Source organism: Dasypus novemcinctus, chromosome 5 (genome assembly GCF_030445035.2).
Source record: "Dasypus novemcinctus isolate mDasNov1 chromosome 5, mDasNov1.1.hap2, whole genome shotgun sequence".
Classification (NCBI taxonomy): Eukaryota; Metazoa; Chordata; class Mammalia; order Cingulata; family Dasypodidae; genus Dasypus; species Dasypus novemcinctus.
The window spans coordinates 104,710,447-104,716,453 of record NC_080677.1 but is presented as its reverse complement, the minus strand read 5'-3'; positions in this window follow the sequence as shown (position 1 = coordinate 104,716,453).

Sequence of the window (6,007 nt, the reverse complement as noted above, 5' to 3'; positions counted from 1 at the left end):
AAAAAAAAAAAAACAGGAGAGAGAGGGTTGAAGGAGAGTGTAGGAAGGAAGATTATTGGTAAAAAAAACTTAAAAGTTAAAAAGAAAAGTAAAAACAACATATGACATATATAAACCTAAAGAAAATATGGCTAACATAAGTAATGCTTTGACAATAACACTGAATGTTAAAGGGTTAAACTCTCCAATCAAGAGGCACAGACTGGAAGAATGGGTAAGGAAATATGACCCATCTATATGCTGTATATGAGAAATTCATCTTAGATCCAGGTACACAAGGAGGTTGCAAGTGAATGGTTGGAAAATAATTTTACATGCAAATAATATCCCAAAAGAGAGGAAGTAAATATACTAATTTAGGACAAAATAAACTAAACTTTAAATACAAAATTATTGTAAGAGACAAAGAAGGACACCATATATTATTAAATTGAGTAATCTTTCAAGAAGAAGAAACCATCATAGACATTTATGCACCTAACCAGGCAAACTCAAAATACATGAGGCAAACACTGGAAGAAGTGAAGAAATAGATGCCTCTACAATTACAGTGAGGGACTTTAATAAACCATTATCACCATTAGACAGAACATCTCAAAAGAAGGTCAATAAAGAAACAGAGACCTTAAATAATACATTAGAACATCCAGATCTAATAGACATATACAGAACATTACACTCAAATATAGTGGGATATACATTCTTCTCTAGTACATATGGATTATTCCTCAGGATAGACCATATGCTAGGCCAAAGAACACATCTCAACATATTCAGAAAGATCGAAATTATACAAAATAATTTCTCTGACCGCAATGGAATGAAGCTGGAAATCAGTAAAGGACAGTGATCCAGATTAGGCAGAAAGATATGGAAGTTAAACAGCATACTCTTAGACAATCAGTGGTTCAAGGTGGAAACTTCAAAAGAAATCAATAATTACCTTGAAACAAATGAAAATGAGAACAAAATGTATCAAATGTATGGGATGCAGCAAAAGCAGTGCTGAGAGGGAAATTCATAGCTATAAAGACTGTATTAAAAAAGAAGAGATAAGATCAAAGACCTATTTGCACACCTGGAGGAATTAGAAAAAGAACAAATACTAATCATGATGCAAGTTGAAAGAAATAAATACAAAAATTAGAGCATAGCTAAATGAAATTGAAAAATAAGAACACACTAGAAAAAAATTTACAAACCAAAAGCAGGTTCTTTGATAAAATTAATGAAATTGACAAACCTTTAGTTACACTAACAAAGAAAAAGAGAGAGCAGATGCAAATATATAAAATAAGAAATAAGGAAGGAAATATCACTACTGATCCCATAGAAATAAAGAGTATCATAAGAGGAAACTCTGAAAAATTTTATGCCAACAAGTTGCATAATTTAAATGAAATGAACAAATTTCTAGAAACACATTAGCATCTTACATTGATGACAGAGAAATTGCTGAACTCAATAGACCAATCAAAAGTAATGAGATGGAATTAGTTATCAAAAACCTCCCAACTAAGAAGAGCCCAGGACCAGATGGCTTCATAGGTGAATTTCTACCAATCATTTTGGACGGAACTAATACAGATCTTGCTTAAACTTTTCCAAAAAATAGAATTGGAAGGAACATTGCCTAACTCATTTATGATGCCAACGTCACCCTGATACCATAAAGACACAATGAGAAAGGATAATGGCAGACCAATCTCTCTAATGAAACTGGATGCTAAAATCATTAAGAAAATACTTGCTAATCATATTCAAGAACTTATCAAATGAATTAGACACCACGACCAAGTGAGTTTTCATCCCAGTTATGCCAGGATGTTTCAACATAAGAAAATCAATCAATGTAATACACTTAATAAAAGCATTTTGAAAGGAATAGAAGGAAACTTCTTCAAAATTATAAAGGGTGTATATGAAAAACTCAGAGCTAACATCATACTCAAAGGTGAAAAGCTAAGTCTTTCCTTCTAAGATCTGGAATGAGACAAGGATACCCACTGTGATTACTCTTATTTTATATTGTGTTAGAAGTGCTTGCTCAAACCTTTACGTAAGAAAAAGGTATAAAAGGCATCCAAATTTGAAAAGAAGAAGGAAAAATTTCAATATATACAGAGGACATGATCCTATACAGAGAAAGCCCTGAACAATATACAGCAAAGCTTCTAGAGCTGATAAATGAGTTAAGTGAAGTGGCAGGATATAAGATCAACAAGCAAAAATCAGTAGTATTTCTGTATACCAATAATGAGTGATATGAGGAGGAAATCAAGAAAAAATTCCATTTACAATAACAACTAAAAGAATCAAATACCTAGGAGTAAACTTAACTAAATATATATAGGACTTGTACACAGAGAATTACATAGCACTGTTAAAGGAAATCAAAGAAGACCTAAATAAATAGAAGAATATTTTCTGCTCATGGATTGGAAGCCTAAATATTATTAAGATGTCTATCCTACCCAAATTGATTTACCAATTTAACACAATCCCAATAAAAAACAACATTTTTTTACTGAATTGGAAAAGCTAATTATGAAATTTATATGGAAGTACAAGGGGTCCCAAATAGTCAAAATTATATTGAAAAAGAAAAACAAAATCGGAGTAATCATACTACCTGTCTTTAAAACATACTACAAAACTACAGTGGTCAAAACTGCATGGTGGGAAGTGGATGTGGCTCAAGTAGTTGGGGAGTCCCATGGGAGGTCTCAGTTTCAGTTCCTGGTGCCTCATAAAGAAATGAACAAGACAAAGAGCTGATGTCAGGAGCTGATGCAATGAGATGATACAATGAAGAAACACAATGAGGAAACATAATGAAAGACATAACAAACAGGGATCAGAGGTGGCTGAAGTGATTAGGTGCCTCTATCCTACATGGGATAGTCCTAGGTCTGGTTCCAGTGCCTCTTAAAAAGAAGACAAGCACACAACAACCAGACACAGAGAGCAGACAGCTTGTGCAAACAATGGAGGTGGGGGGTGGGATAAATAAATAAAAACTAAATCTTAAAAAAAAAAAAAACTCCATGTTGTTGGCACAAGGATAGATGTCCTGACCAATGGAATAGAAGTGAGATTTCTGGTACCTCGCATACATGATTAACTCATATTTGACCAGGCCACAAAGCCTAGTCAACTGGGAGAGAATGGCCTTTTCAACAAATGGAGCTTAGAGAACTGGATGTCTATTACCAAAAGAATGAGAGAGGATTACCATCTCATGCTCTATCCAAAGTTACCTCAAGATGGATCAACGATCTAAAAGTAAGCACCAAGATCACAAAGCTCCTAGAGGATAATGTCACGAAGCATCTACGAGATCTTGTAGTAGGAAATGGTTTCATAAACTTTACACCCAAAGCACAAGCAATGAAAAAAGTAGGTAAGTGGAACCTCCTCAAAATTAAAAGTTTTGTACTTTAAAGGATTTTGTCAAGAAAGCAAAAAGGCAGCATACACAATGGTAGAAAATATTTGATAACCATATACGATACGGGCCCAATATCTAGCATATATAAAGAAATCTACACCTCAAAAATTAAGAAAAACAACCATTTAAAAAATGCACAGGATATATGAATAACACTTTCCAAAGAAGAAATACAAATGGATAAAAAACACATGAAAAGATGTTCAATATCACTAGATATTAGGGAAATTCAAATCAAAACCACAATGAGATATCATCTTACACTGATAAAACTGTTGGCTATTAAAAAACTGTTGGCTACAAATGTTGGAGTAGATGTGGAGGAAAGGGAATACTTATCCACTACTGGTGGGAATGTAGAATGGTGCAGCCATTGTAGAGGACAATTCGGCAGTTCCTCAGGAAGCAAACTATAGAACTCCCCTATATGCATAACAATGTTCATAGCAGCATTATTCACCATTGACAAAAGTTGGAAGCAACCCAAATGCAGATGAATGGATAAGAAAATTGTGGTATATACATACAATGGAATATACTACTCAGTTGTAAGAAGGAATATAGTATTAACACATAGGATAACATGGATGAATCTTAAAGACCTTATGTTAAGTGAAGTAAACCAGGCACTAAAGAACAATTATTACATAACCTCACTGATATGACTTAAGCAAATCGAGCAGATTCACTGAGTCAAAGTCTGGAAGACAGGTTAACAGGAGACAGAAAGGGAAGAGAGGGTGGTGAGCCAATGCCCATATTGTCAAATATATGATAAGGTGGAAGGGTGTGGTTGGGCAGTGGATGGGCATGAGAGTGGTGCAGTGATGTGATTGTGTTTGGTGGTGCTGTTCTGTGAGGAGGAGTAGGGTAGGGGGAGTTGGACTATCTATGGAACTGGGTGGAGGGTTGGAGGAAGGAGCAGGTGAAATCTGGGTATTTGCAAGTCTGTGTTTAAAACTATAATGATGGGAATGTTCTTTGGCAAATATGGCAGGGGAGTGTTACAGTGTAGGGCATTGGGTGTGGGGAGATATGGGAGACAGGGCACACTGGGACATGCTTCTATGGAATATTTAAGGATTTTTCTTGTCATTGTATGTTATTTATTGGGTGGAGACCCACACAGAAAAGAAGAAACATCAAACTCCCATCCTGGGACATCCTGCTATGTTCTCAATTAGAGGGACAAGAATCCCTTGGGAAAATAGGCAGTGCCTAATAAAAGAAAACAGACCAATATGCCAAGCCCTTAATATTATTGCAAGTAACTATGAATCTTTTTCTTCAAAAATTGAAACTTAGTGATTACAATAAGTTCTGAGGGGAGGAGGAGGGAAGAATAGAATAAATGGAACATAGGGCATTTTTAGGACATTAGAGTTGTTCTGTATGATCTTGTAATAACAGATAAAGGCCATTTTAAATTTCGGTAAAGTCTATAAAAGTGTATGGTATAAAATGTAAACCATAATATTAACCATTTACTATGACTAGTAGCAATGCTTCAATATTTGTTCATCAGTTGTAACAAATGTACCATCTACATGCCAAATCTTATTAATAGCGGAGGGGTAAAAGAGGGTGTGTGTTGGATATATGGGAATCCCCTATATTCTCTATGTGACTTTTCTGTAACCAAAAGCTTCTTTGAAGATAAAATGAAAAAAGAATAAGACACTTGGGAAATTGTCACTGTACATACAAGACAACAGATCTTACAATGATGAAAAACACAAAAAAATTTCTATTTTACTTCAAATTTTTGTATATTTGTATTTTATTTGTTATTTTATTTGTATTTTATTTATTACTTTGTTTTCTTAATTATTTTATTTGGTTACTTAGCTGGATTTGTTTTTGGAGAGGTTTTGGATCACAGAAGGATTACAGCAATGGCAGGGGAGGATCACTGGTGTGGGGTGGCAGTGATGGGGGGATGGTGTGGGGAGGGATGAACTTGGGCATGCCTCTAAAGCATATGAATATGTTCAGTTGTTCATGGGGCTTGTCTTGGTGGGTGAAGACCCACACAATAACTGAAAGAATGTTGAATTCCTATCCTGAGGCATCCTGCTACATTCTCTAATAGAATGGCAGTGCTGTGCCAGAGCAGTGTTTGATGAAGGAAGACAGACCATTACACCAGTACTTGATATACATGATTGTACTTATGAACCTTTTCTTGTGAAACTGAAAGAGCCTAGTATTATATATTGCCTAAGGGTTACCTCCTGAAAGCCTCCTTGTTGCTCAAATGTGACCTCTCTCTAAGCCAAACTCAGCATAACCCACTACATGCCCCTGCTGTTGGACATGACTCCCAGGGATGACCCTCTCTGGCACCAAGGGGTTATTACCAAGTGCCAAGTAGCAATGAATCTGGAAAGAGACCTTGATAAAAAGGGGGAAATATTAAATACAAATGAGTTTTTACGGCTAAGAGAGTTGAACTGAGTCGGGAGGTCATTCCAGAAGTTACACTTAAAAATGTCAATGTAGTATCTCATTGACTGCCCCAGTATACAGTGCCTCGAACTGTTGCCTCTAGAGACA